Here is a 13,573-nt window from a genome sequence, read left to right as displayed (position 1 = left end):
TTTTTCCCTCCGCTTTCTATACAGACACATCTGCAGGTTTTTCCCTCCGCTTTCTATACAGACACATCTGCAGGTTTTCCATCCGCTCTCTCTATACAGACACATCTGCAGGTTTTTCCCTCCGCTTTCTATACAGACACATCTGCAGGTTTTCCCTCCGCTCTCTATACAGACACATCTGCAGGTTTTCCCTCCGCTCTCTATACAGACACATCTGCAGGTTTTCCCTCCGCTCTCTATACAGACACATCTGCAGGTTTTCCCTCCGCTCTCTATACAGACACATCTGCAGGTTTTCCCTCCGCTCTCTATACAGACACATCTGCAGGTTTTCCCTCTGCTCTCTATATACATACACATCTGCAGGTTTTTCCCTCCGCTCTCTATACAGACACATCTGTAGGTTTTTCCCTTCGCTCTCTATATACAGACACATCTGCAGGTTTTTCCCTCCGCTCTCTATACAGACACATCTGCAGGTTTTCCCCTCCGCTCTCTCTATACAGACACACCTGCAGGTTTTCCCCTCCACTTTCTAAACAGACACATCTGCAGGTTTTTCCCTCCACTTTCTATACAGACACATCTGCAGGTTTTTCCCTCCGCTCTCTATACAGACACATCTGCAGGTTTTCCCTCCGCTCTCTATACAGACACATCTGCAGGTTTTTCCCTCCGCTTTCTATACAGACACATCTGCAGGTTTTTCCCTCTGCTTTCTATACAGACACATCTGCAGGTTTATCCCTCCACTTTCTATACAGAAACATCTGCAGGTTTTTCCCTCCGCTTTCTATACAGACACATCTGCAGGTTTTCCCTCCGCTCTCTCTATACAGACACATCTGCAGGTTTTTCCCTCCGCTTTCTATACAGACACATCTGCAGGTTTTTCCCTCCACTTTCTATACAGACACATCTGCAGGTTTTCCCTCCGCTCTCTATACAGACACATCTGCAGGTTTTCCCTCCGCTCTCTATACAGACACATCTGCAGGTTTTCCCTCCGCTCTCTATACAGACACATCTGCAGGTTTTCCCTCCGCTCTCTATACAGACACATCTGCAGGTTTTCCCTCCACTCTCTATACAGACACATCTGCAGGTTTTCCCTCCGCTCTCTATATAGACACATCTGCAGGTTTTCCCTCCGCTCTCTATAGAGACACATCTGCAGGTTTTTCCCTCCGCTCTCTATATAGACACATCTGCAGGTTTTCCCTCCGCTCTCTATACAGACACATCTGCAGAATATATCAGGTTATTCCCTTCCTGAGATCTAGGCTGCTTTCTTATGAATTATATATGTACAGCCGGTATAACCTGGGCATCTACTGTATATAATCATATATGTACAGCCGGTATAACCTGGGCATCTCCTGTGTATAATTATATATGTACAGCCGGTATAACCTGGGCATCTCCTGTATATAATTATATATGTACAGCCGGTATAACCTGGGCATCTACTGTATATAATCATATATGTACAGCCGGTATAACCTGGGCATCTCCTGTGTATAATTATATATGTACAGCCGGTATAACCTGGGCATCTCCTGTATATAATTATATATGTACAGCCGGTATAACCTGGGCATCTCCTGTATATAATTATATATGTACAGCCGGTATAACCTGGACATCTCCTGTATATAATTATATATGTACAGCCGGTATAACCTGGGCATCTCCTGTATATAATTATATATGTACAGCTGGTATAACCTGGGCATCTCCTGTATATAATTATATATGTACAGCCGGTATAACCTGGGCATCTCCTGTATATAATTATATATGTACAGCCGGTATAACCCGGGCATCTCCTGTATATAATTATATATGTACAGCCGGTATAACCTGGGCATCTCCTGTATATAATTATATATGTACAGCCGGTATAACCCGGGCATCTCCTGTATATAATTATATATGTACAGCCGGTATAACCTGGGCATCTCCTGTATATAATTATATATATACAGCTGGTATAACCTGGGCATCTCCTGTATATAATTATATATGTACAACCGGTATAACCCGGGCATCTCCTGTATATAATTATATATGTACAGCCGGTATAACCTGGGCATCTCCTGTATATAATTATATATGTACAGCCGGTATAACCTGGCATCTCCTGTATATAATTATATATGTACAGCTGGTATAACCTGGGCATCTCCTGTATATAATTATATATGTACAGCCGGTATAACCTGGGCATCTCCTGTATATAATTATATATGTACAGCCGGTATAACCTGGGCATCTCCTGTATATAATTATATATGTACAGCCGGTATAACCCGGGCATCTCCTGTATATAATTATATATGTACAGCTGGTATAACCTGGGCATCTCCTGTATATAATTATATATGTACAGCTGGTATAACCTGGGCATCTCCTGTATATAATTATATATGTACAGCTGGTATAACCTGGCATCTCCTGTATATAATTATATATGTACAGCTGGTATAACCTGGGCATCTCCTGTATATAACTATATATGTACAGCTGGTATAACCTGGGCATCTCCTGTATATAATTATATATGTACAGCCGGTATAACCTGGCATCTCCTGTATATAATTATATATGTACAGCTGGTATAACCCGGGCATCTCCTGTATATAATTATATATGTACAGCCGGTATAACCCGGGCATCTCCTGTATATAATTATATATGTACAGCCGGTATAACCCGGGCATCTCCTGTATATAATTATATATGTACAGCTGGTATAACCTGGGCATCTCCTGTATATAATTATATATGTACAGCCGGTATAACCTGGGCACCTCCTGTATATAATTATATATGTACAGCCGGTATAACCTGGGCATCTCCTGTATATAATTATATATGTACAGCTGGTATAACCTGGGCATCTCCTGTATATAATTATATATGTACAGCCGGTATAACCTGGGCATCTCCTGTATATAATTATATATGTACAGCCGGTATAACCTGGGCACCTCCTATATATAATTATATATGTACAGCCGGTATAACCTGGGCATATTCTGTATATAATTATATATGTACAGCCGGTATAACCTGGGCATATTCTGTATATAATTATATATGTACAGCCGGTATAACTGGGCATCTCCTGTATATAATTATATATGTACAGCCGGTATAACCCGGGCATCTCCTGTATATAATTATATATGTACAGCTGGTATAACCTGGGCATCTCCTGTATATAATTATATATGTACAGCCGGTATAACCTGGGCATCTCCTGTATATAATTATATATGTACAGCCGGTATAACCTGGGCATCTCCTGTATATAATTATATATGTACAGCCGGTATAACCTGGGCATCTCCTGTATATAATTATATATGTACAGCCGGTATAACCTGGACATCTCCTGTATATAATTATATATGTACAGCCGGTATAACCTGGGCATCTCCTGTATATAATTATATATGTACAGCCGGTATAACCTGGACATCTCCTGTATATAATTATATATGTACAGCCGGTATAACCCGGGCATCTCCTGTATATAATTATATATGTACAGCCGGTATAACCCGGGCATCTCCTGTATATAATTATATATGTACAGCCGGTATAACCTGGGCATCTCCTGTATATAATTATATATGTACAGCCGGTATAACCTGGGCATCTCCTGTATATAATTATATATGTACAGCCGGTATAACCTGGGCATCTCCTGTATATAATTATATATGTACAGCCGGTATAACCCGGGCATCTTCTGTATATAATTATATATGTACAGCCGGTATAACCTGCACATCTCCTGTATATAATTATATATGTACAGCCGGTATAACCTGGACATCTCCTGTATATAATTATATATGTACAGCCGGTATAACCTGGGCATCTCCTGTATATAATTATATATGTACAGACGGTATAACCTGGGCATCTCCTGTATATAATTATATATGTACAGCCGGTATAACCTGGGCATCTCCTGTATATAATTATATATGTACAGCCGGTATAACCTGGACATCTCCTGTATATAATTATATATGTACAGCCGGTATAACCTGGGCATCTCCTGTATATAATTATATATGTACAGCCGGTATAACCCGGGCATCTCCTGTATATAATTATATATATACAGCCGGTATAACCTGGGCATCTCCTGTATATAATTATATATGTACAGCCGGTATAACCTGGGCATCTCCTGTATATAATTATATATGTACAGCCGGTATAACCTGGGCATCTCCTGTATATAATTATATATGTACAGCCGGTATAACCCGGGCATCTTCTGTATATAATTATATATGTACAGCCGGTATAACCTGCACATCTCCTGTATATAATTATATATGTACAGCCGGTATAACCTGGACATCTCCTGTATATAATTATATATGTACAGCCGGTATAACCTGGGCATCTCCTGTATATAATTATATATGTACAGACGGTATAACCTGGGCATCTCCTGTATATAATTATATATGTACAGCCGTTATAACCTGGGCATCTCCTGTATATAATTATATATGTACAGCCGGTATAACCCGGGCATCTCCTGTATATAATTATATATGTACAGCTGGTATAACCTGGGCATCTCCTGTATATAATTATATATGTACAGCCGGTATAACCTGGGCACCTCCTGTATATAATTATATATGTACAGCCGGTATAACCTGGGCATCTCCTGTATATAATTATATATGTACAGCTGGTATAACTTGGGCATCTCCTGTATATAATTATATATGTACAGCCGGTATAACCTGGGCATCTCCTGTATATAATTATATATGTACAGCCGGTATAACCTGGGCACCTCCTGTATATAATTATATAGGTACAGCCGGTATAACCTGGGCATGTCCTGTATATAATTATATATGTACAGCCGGTATAACCTGGGCATCTCCTGTATATAATTATATATGTACATCCGGTATAACCTGGGTATCTCCTGTATATAATTATATATGTGCAGCTGGTATAACCTGGGCATCTCCTGTATATAATTATATCTGTACAGCTGGTATAACCTGGGCATCTCCTGTATATAATTATATATGTACAGCCGGTATAACCTGGGCATCTCCTGTATATAATTATATATGTACAGCTGGTATAACCTGGGCATCTCCTGTATATAATTATATATGTACAGCTGGTATAACCTGGACATCTCCTGTATATAATTATATATGTACAGCTGGTATAACCTGGACATCTCCTGTATATAATTATATATGTACAGCTGGTATAACCTGGGCATCTCCTGTATATAATTATATATGTACAGCCGGTATAACCTGGCATCTCCTGTATATAATTATATATGTACAGCCGGTATAACCTGGGCATCTCCTGTATATAATTATATATGTACAGCCGGTATAACCTGGGCATCTCCTGTATATAATTATATATGTACAGCCGGTATAACCCGGGCATCTCCTGTATATAATTATATATGTACAGCCGGTATAACCCGGGCATCTCCTGTATATAATTATATATGTACAGCCGGTATAACCTGGGCATCTCCTGTATATAATTATATATGTACAGCCGGTATAACCTGGGCATCTCCTGTATTTAATTATATATGTACAGCCGGTATAACCCGGGCATCTCCTGTATATAATTATATATGTACAGCCGGTATAACCCGGGCATCTCCTGTATATAATTATATATGTACAGCTGGTATAACCTGGACATCTCCTGTATATAATTATATATGTACAGCTGGTATAACCTGGACATCTCCTGTATATAATCATATATCTACAGCCGGTATAACCTGGGCATCTCCTGTATATAATTATATATGTACAGCTGGTATAACCTGGACATCTCCTGTATATAATTATATATGTACAGCCGGTATAACCTGGGCATCTCCTGTATATAATTATATATGTACAGCCGGTATAACCTGGGCATCTCCTGTATATAATTATATATGTACAGCTGGTATAACCTGGGCATCTCCTGTATATAATTATATATGAACAGCCGGTATAACCCGGGCATCTTCTGTATATAATTAATATATATGTACAGCCGGTATAACCTGGACATCTCCTGTATATAATTATATATGTACAGCTGGTATAACCCGGGCATCTCCTGTATATAATTATATATGTACAGCCGGTATAACCCGGGCATCTTCTGTATATAATTATATATGTACAGCTGGTATAACCTGGGCATCTCCTGTATATAATTATATATGTACAGCCGGTATAACCTGGGCATCTCCTGTATATAATTATATATGAACAGCCGGTATAACCCGGGCATCTTCTGTATATAATTATATATGTACAGCCGGTATAACCTGGGCATCTCCTGTATATAATTATATATGTACAGCTGGTATAACCTGGGCATCTCCTGTATATAATTATATATGTACAGCCGGTATAACCTGGGCATCTCCTGTATATAATTATATATGTACAGCCGGTATAACCTGCACATCTCCTGTATATAATTATATATGTACAGCCGGTATAACCTGGGCATCTCCTGTATATAATTATATATGTACAGCCGGTATAACCCGGGCATCTCCTGTATATAATTATATATGTACAGCCGGTATAACCCGGGCATCTCCTGTATATAATTATATATGTACAGCCGGTATAACCCGGGCATCTCCTGTATATAATTATATATGTACAGCCGGTATAACCCGGGCATCTCCTGTATATAATTATATATGTACAGCCGGTATAACCCGGGCATCTCCTGTATATAATTATATATGTACAGCCGGTATAACCTGGGCATCTCCTGTATATAATTATATATGTACAGCCGGTATAACCCGGGCATCTCCTGTATATAATTATATATGTACAGCCGGTATAACCCGGGCATCTCCTGTATATAATTATATATGTACAGCCGGTATAACCCGGGCATCTCCTGTATATAATTATATATGTACAGCCGGTATAACCTGGGCATCTCCTGTATATAATTATATATGTACAGCCGGTATAACCTGGGCATCTCCTGTATATAATTATATATGTGCAGCCGGTATAACCCGGGCATCTCCTGTATATAATTATATATGTACAGCCGGTATAACCCGGGCATCTCCTGTATATAATTATATATGTACAGCTGGTATAACCTGGGCATCTCCTGTATATAATTATATATGTACAGCCGGTATAATCCGGGCATCTTCTGTATATAATTATATATGTACAGCCGGTATAACCTGGACATCTCCTGTATATAATTATATATGTACAGCCGGTATAACCTGGGCATCTCCTGTATATAATTATATATGTACAGCCGGTATAACCTGGGCATCTCCTGTATATAATTATATATGTACAGCCGGTATAACCTGGCATCTCCTGTATATAATTATATATGTACAGCCGCTATAATCGAGGCATCTCCTTTATATAATTATATATGTACAGCTGGTATAACCTGGACATCTCCTGTATATAATTATATATGTACAGCCGGTATAACCTGGGCATCTCCTGTATATAATTATACATGTACAGCCGGTATAACCTGGGCATCTCCTGTATATAATTATATATGTACAGCTGGTATAACCTGGGCATCTCCTGTATATAATTATATATGTACAGCTGGTATAACCTGGGCATCTCCTGTATATAATTATATATGTACAGCCGGTATAACCCGGGCATCTTCTGTATATAATTATATATGTACAGCTGGTATAACCTGGGCATCTCCTGTATATAATTATATATGTACAGCCGGTATAACCTGGACATCTCCTGTATATAATTATATATGTACAGCCGGTATAACCTGGCATCTCCTGTATATAATTATATATGTACAGCCGGTATAACCTGGGCATCTCCTGTATATAATTATATATGTACAGCCGGTATAACCTGGGCATCTCCTGTATATAATTATATATGTACAGCCGGTATAACCTGGACATCTCCTGTATATAATTATATATGTACAGCCGGTATAACCTGGGCGTCTCCTGTATATAATTATATATGTACAGCTGGTATAACCTGGGCATCTCCTGTATATAATTATATATGTACAGCCGGTATAACCTGGACATCTCCTGTATATAATTATATATGTACAGCCGGTATAACCTGGGCATATTCTGTATATAATTATATATGTACAGCCGGTATAACCCGGGCATCTTCTGTATATAATTATGTATGTACAGCCGGTATAACCTGGGCATCTCCTGTATATAATTATATATGTACAGCCGGTATAACCTGGGCATCTCCTGTATATAATTATATATGTACAGCCGGTATAACCTGGGCGTCTCCTGTATATAATTATATATGTACAGCTGGTATAACCCGGGCATCTCCTGTATATAATTATATATATACAGCCGGTATAACCTGGGCATCTCCTGTATATAATTATATATGTACAGCTGGTATAACCTGGGCATCTCCTGTATATAATTATATATGTACAGCCGGTATAACCTGGACATCTCCTGTATATAATTATATATGTACAGCCGGTATAACCTGGACATCTCCTGTATATAATTATATATGTACAGCCGGTATAACCTGGACATCTCCTGTATATAATTATATATGTACAGCTGGTATAACCTGGGCATCTCCTGTATATAATTATATATGTACAGCTGGTATAACCTGGACATCTCCTGTATATAATTATATATGTACAGCTGGTATAACCTGGGCATCTCCTGTATATAATTATATATGTACAGCCGGTATAACCTGGACAACTCCTGTATATAATTATATATGTACAGCCGGTATAACCTGGGCATCTCCTGTATATAATTATATGTGTACAGCCGGTATAACCTGGACATCTCCTGTATATAATTATATATGTACAGCCGGTATAACCCGGGCATCTCCTGTATATAATTATATATGTACAGCCGGTATAACCCGGGCATCTCCTGTATATAATTATATATGTACAGCCGGTATAACCCGGGCATCTCCTGTATATAATTATATATGTACAGCCGGTATAACCTGGGCATCTCCTGTATATAATTATATATGTACAGCCGGTATAACCTGGGCATCTCCTGTATATAATTATATATGTACAGCCGGTATAACCCGGGCATCTCCTGTATATAATTATATATGTACAGCCGGTATAACCCGGGCATCTCCTGTATATAATTATATATGTACAGCTGGTATAACCCGGGCATCTCCTGTATATAATTATATATGTACAGCCGGTATAACCCGGGCATCTTCTGTATATAATTATATATGTACAGCCGGTATAACCTGGGCATCTCCTGTATATAATTATATATGTACAGCCGGTATAACCTGGGCATCTCCTGTATATAATTATATATGTACAGCCGGTATAACCTGGGCATCTCCTGTATATAATTATATATGTACAGCCGGTATAACCTGGGCATCTCCTGTATATAATTATATATGTACAGCTGGTATAACCCAGGCATCTCCTGTATATAATTATACATGTACAGCCGGTATAACCTGGACATCTCCTGTATATAATTATATATGTACAGCTGGTATAACCTGGGCATCTCCTGTATATAATTATATATGTACAGCCGGTATAACCTGGGCATCTCCTGTATATAATTATATATGTACAGCCGGTATAACCTGGGCATCTCCTGTATATAATTATATATGTACAGCCGGTATAACCTGGGCATCTCCTGTATATAATTATATATGTACAGCCGGTATAACCTGGGCATCTCCTGTATATAATTATATATGTACAGCCGGTATAACCTGGACATCTCCTGTATATAATTATATATGTACAGCTGGTATAACCCAGGCATCTCCTGTATATAATTATACATGTACAGCCGGTATAACCTGGGCATCTCCTGTATATAATTATATATGTACAGCCGGTATAACCCGGGCATCTCCTGTATATAATTATATATGTACAGCCGGTATAACCTGGGCATCTCCTATATATAATTATATATGTACAGCCGGTATAACCTGGCATCTCCTGTATATAATTATATATGTACAGCCGGTATAACCCGGGCATCTCCTGTATATAATTATATATGTACAGCCGGTATAACCTGGGCATCTCCTGTATATAATTATATATGTACAGCCGGTATAACCCGGGCATCTTCTGTATATAATTATATATGTACAGCCGGTATAACCTGGGCATCTCCTGTATATAATTATATATGTACAGCCGGTATAACCTGGGCATCTCCTGTATATAATTATATATGTACAGCCGGTATAACCTGGGCATCTCCTGTATATAATTATATATGTACAGCCGGTATAACCTGGGCATCTCCTGTATATAATTATATATGTACAGCTGGTATAACCCAGGCATCTCCTGTATATAATTATACATGTACAGCCGGTATAACCTGGACATCTCCTGTATATAATTATATATGTACAGCTGGTATAACCTGGGCATCTCCTGTATATAATTATATATGTACAGCCGGTATAACCTGGGCATCTCCTGTATATAATTATATATGTACAGCCGGTATAACCTGGACATCTCCTGTATATAATTACCGTATATATGTACAGCCAGTATAACCCGGGCATCTCCTGTATATAATTATATATGTACAGCCGGTATAACCTGGACATCTCCTGTATATAATTATATATGTACAGCCGGTATAACCCGGGCATCTCCTGTATATAATTATATATGTACAGCCGGTATAACCTGGGCATCTCCTGTATATAATTATATATGTACAGCCGGTATAACCTGGGCATCTCCTGTATATAATTATATATGTACAGCCGGTATAACCTGGGCATCTCCTGTATATAATTATATATGTACAGCCGGTATAACCTGGACATCTCCTGTATATAATTATATATGTACAGCTGGTATAACCCGGGCATCTTCTGTATATAATTATATATGTACAGCCGGTATAACCTGGACATCTCCTGTATATAATTATATATGTACAGCCGGTATAACCCCGGCATCTCCTGTATATAATTATATATGTACAGCCGGTATAACCCAGGCATCTCCTGTATATAATTATACATGTACAGCCGGTATAACCTGGGCATCTCCTGTATATAATTATATATGTACAGCCGGTATAACCCGGGCATCTCCTGTATATAATTATATATGTACAGCCGGTATAACCTGGGCATCTCCTATATATAATTATATATGTACAGCCGGTATAACCCAGGCATCTCCTGTATATAATTATACATGTACAGCCGGTATAACCTGGGCATCTCCTGTATATAATTATATATGTACAGCCGGTATAACCTGGGCATCTCCTGTATATAATGATATATGTACAGCCGGTATAACCCCGGCATCTCCTGTATATAATTATATATGTACAGCCGGTATAACCTGGGCATCTCCTGTATATAATTATACATGTACAGCCGGTATAACCTGGGCATCTCCTGTATATAATTATACATGTACAGCCGGTATAACCCGGGCATCTCCTGTATATAATTATATATGTACAGCCGGTATAACCTGGGCATCTCCTGTATATAATTATATATGTACAGCCGGTATAACCTGGGCATCTCCTGTATATAATTATATATGTGCAGCCGGTATAACCCGGGCATCTCCTGTATATAATTATATATGTACAGCCGGTATAACCCGGGCATCTCCTGTATATAATTATATATGTACAGCTGGTATAACCTGGGCATCTCCTGTATATAATTATATATGTACAGCCGGTATAATCCGGGCATCTTCTGTATATAATTATATATGTACAGCCGGTATAACCTGGACATCTCCTGTATATAATTATATATGTACAGCCGGTATAACCTGGGCATCTCCTGTATATAATTATATATGTACAGCCGGTATAACCTGGGCATCTCCTGTATATAATTATATATGTACAGCCGGTATAACCTGGCATCTCCTGTATATAATTATATATGTACAGCCGCTATAATCGAGGCATCTCCTTTATATAATTATATATGTACAGCTGGTATAACCTGGACATCTCCTGTATATAATTATATATGTACAGCCGGTATAACCTGGGCATCTCCTGTATATAATTATACATGTACAGCCGGTATAACCTGGGCATCTCCTGTATATAATTATATATGTACAGCTGGTATAACCTGGGCATCTCCTGTATATAATTATATATGTACAGCTGGTATAACCTGGGCATCTCCTGTATATAATTATATATGTACAGCCGGTATAACCCGGGCATCTTCTGTATATAATTATATATGTACAGCTGGTATAACCTGGGCATCTCCTGTATATAATTATATATGTACAGCCGGTATAACCTGGACATCTCCTGTATATAATTATATATGTACAGCCGGTATAACCTGGCATCTCCTGTATATAATTATATATGTACAGCCGGTATAACCTGGGCATCTCCTGTATATAATTATATATGTACAGCCGGTATAACCTGGGCATCTCCTGTATATAATTATATATGTACAGCCGGTATAACCTGGACATCTCCTGTATATAATTATATATGTACAGCCGGTATAACCTGGGCGTCTCCTGTATATAATTATATATGTACAGCTGGTATAACCTGGGCATCTCCTGTATATAATTATATATGTACAGCCGGTATAACCTGGACATCTCCTGTATATAATTATATATGTACAGCCGGTATAACCTGGGCATATTCTGTATATAATTATATATGTACAGCCGGTATAACCCGGGCATCTTCTGTATATAATTATGTATGTACAGCCGGTATAACCTGGGCATCTCCTGTATATAATTATATATGTACAGCCGGTATAACCTGGGCATCTCCTGTATATAATTATATATGTACAGCCGGTATAACCTGGGCGTCTCCTGTATATAATTATATATGTACAGCTGGTATAACCCGGGCATCTCCTGTATATAATTATATATATACAGCCGGTATAACCTGGGCATCTCCTGTATATAATTATATATGTACAGCTGGTATAACCTGGGCATCTCCTGTATATAATTATATATGTACAGCCGGTATAACCTGGACATCTCCTGTATATAATTATATATGTACAGCCGGTATAACCTGGACATCTCCTGTATATAATTATATATGTACAGCCGGTATAACCTGGACATCTCCTGTATATAATTATATATGTACAGCTGGTATAACCTGGGCATCTCCTGTATATAATTATATATGTACAGCTGGTATAACCTGGACATCTCCTGTATATAATTATATATGTACAGCTGGTATAACCTGGGCATCTCCTGTATATAATTATATATGTACAGCCGGTATAACCTGGACAACTCCTGTATATAATTATATATGTACAGCCGGTATAACCTGGGCATCTCCTGTATATAATTATATGTGTACAGCCGGTATAACCTGGACATCTCCTGTATATAATTATATATGTACAGCCGGTATAACCCGGGCATCTCCTGTATATAATTATATATGTACAGCCGGTATAACCCGGGCATCTCC

Source organism: Anomaloglossus baeobatrachus, chromosome 6 (assembly GCF_048569485.1).
Source record: "Anomaloglossus baeobatrachus isolate aAnoBae1 chromosome 6, aAnoBae1.hap1, whole genome shotgun sequence".
NCBI lineage: Eukaryota > Metazoa > Chordata > Amphibia > Anura > Aromobatidae > Anomaloglossus > Anomaloglossus baeobatrachus.
Note: the sequence above shows the minus strand (reverse complement) of the source record.